Source organism: Excalfactoria chinensis, chromosome 21 (assembly GCF_039878825.1).
Source record: "Excalfactoria chinensis isolate bCotChi1 chromosome 21, bCotChi1.hap2, whole genome shotgun sequence".
Taxonomy (NCBI): domain Eukaryota; kingdom Metazoa; phylum Chordata; class Aves; order Galliformes; family Phasianidae; genus Excalfactoria; species Excalfactoria chinensis.
In genome coordinates this window covers 6206-17974 of record NC_092845.1, presented here as the reverse complement: position 1 = coordinate 17974, position 11769 = coordinate 6206, and the positions used below count along the sequence as shown (strand labels likewise).

At 49.8% G+C, this 11769-nt stretch overlaps 1 long non-coding RNA gene across 2 annotated transcripts; it reads right to left on the bottom strand.

Moving 5' to 3' along the window:
* Positions 1–344: 344 nt before the first annotated feature.
* Positions 345–7110, bottom strand: LOC140261409 (uncharacterized). 2 transcript variants are annotated; one of them, XR_011905705.1, is made up of 5 exons: positions 6766–7110; positions 3698–5587; positions 2985–3080; positions 2310–2409; positions 345–1151 (listed from the first exon to the last, which is right to left on the bottom strand). It is a non-coding gene; the product is annotated as an uncharacterized lncRNA (long non-coding RNA). The 2 variants fall into 2 exon arrangements; XR_011905704.1 differs by having other exon boundaries at positions 3562–5587; positions 6766–7109.
* Between the last annotated feature and the right edge of the window lie 4659 nt (positions 7111–11769).

Genomic DNA, 11769 nt, shown 5'->3' with positions numbered 1-11769 from the left:
AACTCACGCAGATAGAAACTCACGCAGATAGAAACACACGCAGATACACACTCACGCAGACACACACTCACGCAGACACACACTCACGCAGACACACACACGCACAGATACATGCACACAGATACACACACACAGACATTCACACACAATGACATACACACACGCAGATATACACACACACAGATATACACGCAGATGTACACACACGCAGATGTACACACACGCAGATGTACACACACGCAGATGTACACACACGCAGTGTGTTACAGAACTTCTTTCTTCTTCCTTATGGTTTCATGATTTCCTTGACTTTTCCAGAATGAAAGATATTTTACTGAGAATCCTCACGTTTTTGTAGATCTTTATTGAAACTTTTTAGTTGTTTAATTGCCAAACCCATCCTGTCGCTTTTATTCCCATACCACTGGCTCAAGTATCTCCGTACAGAGCAAAAAGAAATACAAGCAGTCTTAGAAAACACCATAACAGAAAAGCCCAGAACAACAGATGATTGAGGAACTTTTTATTACTTTTGGTTCAATTCAAGGCTAGCTTAACCTAGGAAGTGTTAAGTCTCCCAAGGCAGAAGCTGGATGGTCTCCAATCCATTCCATTTTCTAAGGTATTTATCCCCAAGCTGCCCACACTTAGTTGAGATCTTAGTTTTGCAGAGCCTTGGATTCGCCTGTGCCCCTGGGAGACCTCTTAGACTTCTATTCTAATGATCACAGCCTGACCCTTGGGACCTCCTGGCCTTCTTCCTCAGGCCCCCAGTCATAACTTGAAGTTATTTCCCACGGTGTCATGAGACAGTGAGAACAACTTCACATCGCCGGGTCACCTGGTGGCAGAATGCAAACAATGGGGTCCAGCAGCCCATGGGATGATCCTACACCCAATGGGATGATCCTACAGCACACAATGGGGTCCTGCAGCCCATGGGATGATCCTACACCACACAGTGGGGTCCAGCAGCCCATGGGATGATCCTACAGCACACAGTGGGGTCAGTGGTGCACAATGGGGTCCAGCAGCCAATGGGATGATCCTGCAGCCAATCGGTGACTGGTGTTTCATTGTGCACACAGATGCTGAGCTGACACACATGGATGCGGAGCGGCAACAATCTGGACTCAGTGGAGGAATCCAACCTGCAGCATGTGAGGATGGAAAGCAGGGAGGATTAAATAAAGGCATCAGCACTGCAATAGGAACAACAGGATGGATATGGGGTATAAGGGATGGTTAATAAAGGCATCAGCACTGCAATAGGAACAACAGGATGGATATGGGGTATAAGGCAGGGATGGCTCATAAAGGCACCAACACACAACAGGAACAGCATAGGGACAAAACGCCATCCAGCTATGGGATATAGGGCCATTATACAGACAGACACACAGACACACACAGACACACACAGACACACACAGACACACACAGACACACACAGACACACAGACACACACAGACACACATCTCACATCAGGTCTCTATGGGGTTTAATGGAGGCCTATGGGGTCTTATGGGGTCTCTATGGGGTCCTATGGGGTTCAAATGGGGCCTATGGGGTCTCTATGGGGGCCAGTGAGGTCTTATGGGGTATATGCACACACACACACACACATACACACACACACATACACACACACACACACACACACACATCATGGCCCATAAATATCCCAGAAGATCCCATTAAGCCCCATAAGGACCCCATAACATCCCATAGGCCCTTATTAAACCCCCATAGGGATCCCATAAGACCACATTAAACCCCATCGGACACCCTAAGGCCCCAAAGGCCCCATTAAACCCCATAGAGACCCCATAAAGGCCCCAAATGATCCCATAAAACCCCATAGCGCCCATTAAACCCCATAGTGACCATAGAGGACATTAATAGCAGCAGTCTGAATCTCCCTTTGCATTGCAGCCCTATTAACAGCAATGGGAGCTACAACAGCGCCGCCTTGTGGACACAACGCAGAACTGCAACGGAGGAGCAACAGCAGCAATAAAGAACTGAATGGAGCCATGGGGGAACAGAAACGAACTTGGGGGGCAGAATGTGATGGCGGCACTTATGGGGCACGACACACAGGCTGTACTTGGGGGGCAGAGAGAGATGGCAGCACTTGGGGGGCAAGAGGCAATGGCTGCATTTGGGGGCAGCAAGAAGGGCACTGCAATAAGAATTAAGCACTGAAGTGCATAAATGAGCTCTGGAACATTATCTTGGGTCTCAGTATGGAACAGATCCAACACAGTCAGTGTGTGCTGCTCTTATCTGCTGGGCTGAGAGTTACCGGTCAGCAAAGCTGGTTCAGGGCCATTCCAGGCAATGCAGGTTTCTGTTCCTCGCTGTTCTCATCAGGAGCTGCACATCTCTCAGGGCTCTGCTGGCACCTGTTGGACACAATACAGCAATGAAGGCACTACCCACATGTGCAGGGCAGCACCTTTTGCACAAGCAGGCACTGCAGTGGTCGGGATACCTAAAAATGGCAGAGCTCACAGCCCTGAAACAAAGCAGAAAACATTCACCCCATCCCAAAGACAAACACTCACCCACAGCCCGCAGGAGGCAAACTCCAGGGAGAAACACCACCCTTACAGCTGCTGACACTGCAATGTGGTCAGGCTGCCCCAGAAATGAGGGCAGCACAGCTCTGACATAAAGAACCCCTCACCCCAATCCAAGGCCCAGAGCTCACCCCACACTCCAAAGGAAGCAGTCCCCAAGGAGAGATACTGCCCTCATGGCTGCCAGCCTTCCAATGCAGCTGTGAGCCCCAACAGGGGCAGATCACAGCCCTGCAATAAGGCAGGAATCACTCACCCCTTCCCGAGGAGCGGGGCTCACCCCACAGAAAACAGTCTGCAAGGAGATATGTGTCCCTTGCAGGTGGCACCCCTTAAATATGGTCACAACCCCCTGAGAAAAACAGAGCTCCCAGCCCCAAAATAAAGGAATCACTCACCTCATTCCAGAGACAAACAGCCCACACTCCCAAGGAAGCAATCAGGTACAGATGCTGCTCCTGCCGCTGCCAGCCCTGAAATGGGGTCAGGATCCACTAAAAAGAGAAAAACACAGCCTTAAAATAAGGAAAGGATCACTCACCCCACTCCATGGCTCACCCCATAAGGAAGGGAACACTCACCCCACCCCACAAGGAAGGAATCACTCACCCCACCCCACAAGGAAGGGAACACTCACCCCACCCCACAAGGAAGGGAACACTCACCCCACCCCACAAGGAAGGGAACACTCACCCCACCCCACAAGGAAGGGAACACTCACCCCACCCCACAAGGAAGGGAACACTCACCCCACCCCACAAGGAAGGGATCACTCACCCCACCCCACAAGGAAGGGATCACTCACCCCACCCCACAAGGAAGGGATCACTCACCCCACTCCATGGCTCACCCCCACACTCCTAAGCAATGGAGGGCTATAGGGGGCAATGGGATGATGGGGGGCTATAGGGGGACATTAGCAGCGATTTCATATATCATAAGTAAACCAACAATAGACGACCATCTATTTCATACTCAGTCACACACACTGCCGGCTTCACACTGCACTGAGTCAGAGCTGCAGGCCTTCTTTCAAGCGCTTTGATAGCACTGACTGCAATACACGGTACCTGGCCATAAGCAATAGATGGGAACAGCAGCACGAACACACCGTTATCGTTGCCATGGCTGAGAACAGCAACGAGGCAACAACCTGCAGCTCCTGCTGCGACGCTCCCGGACTTTTCCCTGCGTCCAAACGCTGTTCCACGGTCCGACTGTTGTTCCCCGGGCAGGAACTGCCGGCAGCTTTTCTACCCCAGCCGGAACCAACCGGACCCGGGAGCTCACCCGGCCGGGGGCAGCGACGATCGCTGCGCTTCTACCCCGCGTAGGACGGCTCCGTCCGGCTGACGGGCTGCCCTGATCCCACGCACAAACCGCTCCGCCGATGGAGGCTCCTTGTCGGCTCCCGCGGGGTTCGGCTGAGGGAGAACGAACGAGAAACCGCGGGGTGCGCCAAAGGCGGGAGAGAACGCCGCTAAAATAGGAGGTCGCCATTTTGGTCATGCGCAGTAGCGCTTTTCCGCCGCAATTTTGGACATGCGCAGTAGCGCTTTTCCGCCGCCGTTTTGGACATGCGCAGTAGCGTCCCTTCTGCCGCGGTGCATTGTGGGATATCCCGCCAAAATTGGAGGACGCCATTTTGGACACGCGCAGTAGCGCTTCTCCGCCGCCATTTTGGACATGCGCAGTAGCGTCCCTTCCGGCAATATAGTTTTATTAGTTGTTAGTTTATTAGTTTATTAGTTTATATTTCCGAAAATATAGTTTTATTTCAATTAATCTTTTCGATTGGCAATGGAGTCTCATTTATGGGCAATGGAGCCTTACAATCAATACACTCTTACTTATTGGCAATGGACTCTTATTTAATGGCAATGGACTCTTAAGTCTTAATGGAGTTATATTTATTAGCAATGGAGTCTCATTTATTAGCTATAGAGTCTTACTAATTAGCATTGTAGTCTTGTCTGTTGGCAATAGAGTCTTATTTATTGACAATGAAGTCAATGAATTTATTAGGAATGTTTAATTAGCAATGGAGTCTTACTTATTGGCAATGGACTCTTCAAGAAAAGGAGTCATAATTATAAGCAATGGAGTCTTATTTATTAGGAGTGGAATCTTATTTATTCGCAATATAGTCTTACTAATTAGCAATTGAGTCTTATTTATTGACAATGGAGTCCTACTGATTGGCAATGGAGCCTTATTTATTGGCAATGGAGTTATATTTATTGGCAGTGGTGTCTTAGATATTGGCAATGGAGTCTTATTTATTAGCAATTGGGTCTTACTAATTAGCTGTGGAGTTATATTTATTATCAGTCGAGTCTTATTTATTGGCAATGGAGTCTTATTAATACCAGTGGAACTTTATTAGCTATAGAGCAGTATTAGTATTTGATGGAGCATTCTTAATGAGCGATGTAACATTATTAAAGCACTACAGCATTATTATTGAAATTCAGCATTATTAGCAATGGACTATTAGTAATTAGCAACGGAATGTTATTAAGTAATGATGGAGCATTATTAGTTATTGATTTAGTATTAATATCGATGGACTATTATTAATTCTCAATGGAGAATGATTAATTGCCAATGGCAAATTATTAGTGATGGAATAATATTAATTAGCAATGGAGTAGTATTAGTGATGGAGCATTATTAATTAGCAATAGGCCATTATTATGGTGATGAAGGTGATGACGATGGAGATAGATGATCCTACAGCACACAATGGGACGATCCTACAGCACACAATGGGACGATCCTACAGCACACAATGGGGTCCTGCAGCCCATGGGATGATCTTACACCCAATGGGATGATCCTACAGCACACAGTGGGGTCTGTGGTGCACAATGGGGTCCAGCAGCCAATGGGATGATCCTGCAGCCAATCGGTGACTGGTGTTTCATTGTGCACACAGATGCTGAGCTGACACACATGGATGCGGAGCGGCAACAATCTGGACTCAGTGGAGGAATCCAACCTGCAGCATGTGAGGATGGAAAGCAGGGAGGATTAATAAAGGCATCAGCACTGCAATAGGAACAACAGGATGGATATGGGGTATAAGGGATGGTTAATAAAGGCATCAGCACTGCAATAGGAACAACAGGATGGATATGGGGTATAAGGGATGGTTAATAAAGGCATCAGCACTGCAATAGGAACAACAGGATGGATATGGGGTATAAGGCAGGGATGCCTCATAAAGGCACCAACACACAACAGGAACAGCATAGGGACAAAACTCCATCCAGCTATGGGATATAAGGCCATTATACAGACACACACACAGACACACATCTCACATCAGTTCTCTATTGGGTTTAATGGAGGCCTATGGGGTCTTATGGGGTCTCTATGGGGTCCTATGGAGTTCAAATGGGTCTTATGGGGTCCTATGGGGTTCAAATGGGACCTATGGGTTCCAATTAGGGCCTATGGGGTCTCTATGGGGTCCTATGGGGTTCAAATGGGGCCTATGGGGTCTCTATGGGGGCCAGTGAGGGCTTATGGGGTATATGCACACATACATACACACACACACACACACACACACACATCATGCCCCATAAATATCCCAGAAGATCCCATTAAGCCCCATAAGGACCCCATAACATCCCATAGGCCCTTATTAAACCCCCATAGGGATCCCATAAGACCACATTAAACCCCATCGGACACCCTAAGGCCCCAAAGGCCCCATTAAACCCCATAGAGACCCCATAAAGGCCCCAAATGATCCCATAAAACCCCATAGCGCCCATTAAACCCCATAGTGACCATAGAGGACATTAATAGCAGCAGTCTGAATCTCCCTTTGCATTGCAGCCCTATTAACAGCAATGGGAGCTACAACAGCGCCGCCTTGTGGACACAACGCAGAACTGCAACGGAAGAGCAACAGCAGCAATAAAGAACTGAATGGAGCCATGGGGGAACAGAAACGAACTTGAGGGGCAGAATACGATGGCTGGACTTGGGGGGCAGAACGTGATGGCGGCACTTATGGGGCACGACACACAGGCTGGACTTGGGGGGCAGAAAGAGATGGCTGCATTTGGGGGCAGCAAAAGGCAATGGCTGCATTTGGGGGCAGCAAGAAGGGCACTGCAATAAGAATTAAGCACTGAAGTGCAGAAATGAGCTCTGGAACGTTACCTTGGGTCTCAGTATGGAACAGATCCAACACAGTCAGTGTGTGCTGCTCTTATCTGCTGGGCAGGCAATTCCCGGCCAGCAAAGTTGAGTTCCGAAGCGTTCCAGGCAATGCAGGTTTCTGTTCCTCGCTGTTCTCGTCAGGAGCTGCACATCTCTCAGGGCTCTGCTGGCACCTGTTGGACACAATGCAACAATGAAGGCACTACCCACATGTGCAGGGCAGCACCTTTTGCACAAGCAGGCACTGCAGTGGTCGGGATACCTAAAAATGGCAGAGCTCACAGCCCTGAAACAAAGCAGAAACCAAAGACAAACACTCACCCACAGCCCGCAGGAGGCAAACTCCAGGGAGATACACCACCCGTACAGCTGCTGACACTTCAATGTGGTCAGGCTGCCCCAGAAATGAGGGCAGCACAGCCCTGACATAAAGAACCCCTCACCCCAATCCAAGGCCCAGAGCTCACCCCACACTCCAAAGGAAGCAGTCCCCAAGGAGAGATACTGCCCTCATGGCTGCCAGCCTTCCAATGCAGCTGTGAGCCCCAACAGGGGCAGATCACAGCCCTGCAATAAGGCAGGAATCACTCACCCCTTCCCGAGGAGCGGGGCTCACCCCACAGAAAACAGTCTGCAAGGAGATATGTGTCCCTTGCAGGTGGCACCCCTTAAATATGGTCACAACCCCCTGAGAAAAACAGAGCTCCCAGCCCCAAAATAAAGGAATCACTCACCTCATTCCAGAGACAAACAGCCCACACTCCCAAGGAAGCAATCAGGTACAGATGCTGCTCCTGCCGCTGCCAGCCCTGAAATGGGGTCAGGATCCACTAAAAAGAGAAAAACACAGCCTTAAAATAAGGAAAGGATCACTCACCCCACTCCATGGCTCACCCCATAAGGAAGGGAACACTCACCCCACCCCACAAGGAAGGAATCACTCACCCCACCCCACAAGGAAGGGATCATTCACCCCACCCCACAAGGAAGGGATCACTCACCCCACTCCATGGCTCATCCCCACACTCCTAAGCAATGGAGGGCTATAGGGGGCAATGGGATGATGGGGGGCTATAGGGGGACATTAGCAGCGATTTCATATATCATAAGTAAACCAACAATAGACGACCATCTATTTCATAGTCACACACACTGCCGGCTTCACACTGCACTGAGTCAGAGCTGCAGGCCTTCTTTCAAGCGCTTTGATAGCACTGTCTGCAATACACGGTACCTGGCCATAAGCAATAGATGGGAACAGCAGCACGAACACACCGTTATCGTTGCCATGGCTGAGAACAGCAACGAGGCAACAACCTGCAGCTCCTGCTGCGACGCTCCCGGACTTTTCCCTGCGTCCAAACGCTGTTCCACGGTCCGACTGTTGTTCCCCGGGCAGGAACTGCCGGCAGCTTTTCTACCCCAGCCGGAACCAACCGGACCCGGGAGCTCACCCGGCCGGGGGCAGCGACGATCGCTGCGCTTCTACCCCGCGTAGGACGGCTCCGTCCGGCTGACGGGCTGCCCTGATCCCACGCACAAACCGCTCCGCCGATGGAGGCTCCTTGTCGGCTCCCGCGGGGTTCGGCTGAGGGAGAACGAACGAGAAACCGCGGGGTGCGCCAAAGGCGGGAGAGAACGCCGCTAAAATAGGAGGACGCCATTTTGGTCATGCGCAGTAGCGCTTTTCCGCCGCAATTTTGGACATGCGCAGTAGCGCTTCTCCGACGCCGTTTTGGACATGCGCAGTAGCGTCCCTTCCTCCGCGGTGCATTGTGGGATATAATGCGGCAGGAGGAGGTCGGCATTTTGGACATGCGCAGTAGCGCTTCTCCGCCGCCATTTTGGACATGCGCAGTAGCGTCCCTTCTGCCGCGGTGCATTGTGGGATATCCCGCCAAAATTGTAGGACGCCATTTTGGACATGCGCAGTAGCGCTGTTTTCGCCGCCATTTTGGACATGCGCAGTAGCGTCCCTTCTGCCGCGGTGCATTGTGGGATATCCCGCCAAAATTGGAGGCCGCCATTTTGGACATGCGCAGTAGCGCTTCTCCGACGCCATTTTGGACATGCGCAGTAGCGTCCCTTCTGCCGCGGTGCATTGTGGGATATCCCGCCAAAATTGGAGGACGCCATTTTGGACACGCGCAGTAGCGCTTCTCCGCCGCCATTTTGGACATGCGCAGTAGCGTCCCTTCCGGCAATATAGTTTTATTAGTTGTTAGTTTATTAGTTTATTAGTTTATATTTCCGAAAATATAGTTTTATTTCAATTAATCTTTTCGATTGGCAATGGAGTCTCATTTATGGGCAATGGAGCCTTACAATCAATACACTCTTACTTATTGGCAATGGACTCTTATTTAATGGCAATGGACTCTTAAGTCTTAATGGAGTTATATTTATTAGCAATGGAGTCTCATTTATTAGCTATAGAGTCTTACTAATTAGCACTGTAGTCTTGTCTGTTGGCAATAGAGCCCATAGGGTTTAATGGGGACCATAGGGTATAATGGGGGCCTGCAATACCATTAACAGCCACAAGGCGGCGCTATAATGGAGCCCATAGGGTTTAATCGGGACCATAGGGTTTAATCGGAGCTGCAATACCCTCAGCGGCCACATGGTGGCACTATAATAGAGCCCATAGGGTTTAATGGGGCCCATAGGGTATAATGGGGGCTGCAATACCATTAACAGACACAAGGCGGCGCTATAACGGAGCTCATAGGGTATAATGGGGCCCATAGGGTATAATGGGGGCCTGCAATATCATTAACAACCACAAGGCGGCACTATAATGGAGCCCATAGGGTTTAATGAGGCCCATAGGGTTTAATGGGGCCCATAGGGTTTAATGGGGGCCTGCAATACTCTCAATAGCCACAAGGTGGCGCTATAATGGAGCCCATAGGGTTTAACCGGGCCCATAGGGTTTAATGGGGCCCATAGGGTTTAATGGGGTCTGCAGTCTCCAGTCTAAAGGGGCGGAGCCCCATATGCTAATGAGCCATGAAGATACACCCCCGGTAGGCTGGAGTCCAAAGGGGCGGCCACCAGGTGGCGCTCTAACATAAGCTATATGGGACCCCATAGGGTTTAATGGAGCCCATAGGGTTTAATGGGGCCCATAGGGTTTAATGGGGCCCATAGGGTTTAATGGGGCCTGCAATACCTACAATGGCCACAAGGTGGCGCTCTAACATAAGCTATATGGGATCCTATAGGGTTAATGGGGCCCATAGGGTATAATGGGGCCCATAGGGTTTAATGGGGCCCATAGGGTATAATGGGGCCCATAGGGTATAATGGGGGCTGCAATACCATTAACAGCCACAAGGCGGCGCTATAATGGAGCCCATAGGGTATAATGGGGCCCATAGGGTATAATGGGGCCCATAGGGTTTAATGGGGCCCATAGGGTTTAATGGGGCATGCACAGTAGCGCTTCTCCGCCGCCATTTTGGACATGCGCAGTAGCGTCCCTTCCGCCGCGGTGCATTGTGGGATATCCCGCCAAAATTGGAGGACGCCATTTTGGACATGCGCAGTAGCGCTGTATTCGCCGCCATTTTGGACATGCGCAGTAGCGTCCCTTCCGCCGCGGTGCATTGTGGGATATCCCGCCAAAATTGGAGGACGCCATTTTGGACATGCGCAGTAGCGCTTCTCCGACGCCATTTTGGACATGCGCAGTAGCGTCCCTTCCGCCAGGGTGCATTGTGGGATATCCCGCCAAAACTGGAGGACGCCATTTTGGACATACGCTGTACCGCTTTTCCGCCGCCATTTTGGACATGCGCAGCAGCGTCCCTTCCGGCAATATAGTTTTATTAGTTGTTAGTTTATTAGTTTATTAGTTTATATTTCCGAAAATATAGTTTTATATCAATAAATAATAAAAAATAATAAAGTAAAATAAAAATAAAATAAAATAAATATAAAATAAAATAAAAATAAAATAAAATAAAAATAGAATAAATAAATAAATAATAATAAATAAATAAATAATTTAGGGTATAATGGGGGCCTGCAATACCATTAACAGCCACAAGGCGGCGCTATAATGGAGCCCATAGGGTTTAATGGGGCCCATAGGGTTTAATGGGGCTCATAGGGTTTAATGGAGACCATTGGGTTTAATGGGGACCTGCAATACCTTCAATAGCCACAAGGTGGCGCTATAATAGAGCCCATAGGGTTTAATGGGGCCCATAGGGTATAATGGGGGCCTGCAATACCATTAACAGCCACAAGGCGGCGCTATAATGGAGCCCATAGGGTTTAATCGGGACCATAGGCTTTAATGGGGCCCATAGGGTTTAATGGGGACCATAGGGTTTAATGGGGACCTGCAATACCCTCAATAGCCACAAGGTGGCGCTATAATGGAGACCATAGGGTTTAATGGGGCCCATAGGGTATAATGGGGGCCTGCAATACCATTAACAGCCACAAGGCGGCGCTATAATGGAGCCCATAGGGTTTAATGGGGTCCATAGGGTTTAATGGGGACCATAGGGATTAATGGGGCCTGCAATACCATTAACAGCCACAAGGCGGCGCTATAATGGAGCCCATAGGGTTGAATCGGGACCATAGGCTTTAATGGGGCCCATAGGGTATAATGGGGGCTGCAATACCCTCAGCGGCCACAAGGTGGCGCTCTAACTTAAGCTATATGGGACCCCATAGGGTTTAATGGAGCCCTTAGGGTTTAATGGGGCCTGCAATACCATTAACAGCCACAAGGCGGCGCTATAATGGAGCCCATAGGGTATAATGGGGCCCATAGTGTATAATGGGGCCCATAGGGTATAATGGGGCCCATAGGGTATAATGGGGGGCTGCAATACCATTAACAGCCACAAGGCGGCGCTATAATGGAGCCCATAGGGTATAATGGGGCCCATAGGGTTTAATGGGAGCTGCAATACCCTCAGCGGCCACAAGGTGGCGCTCTAGCATAAGCTATAAGGGACCCCATAGGGTTTAATGGAGCCC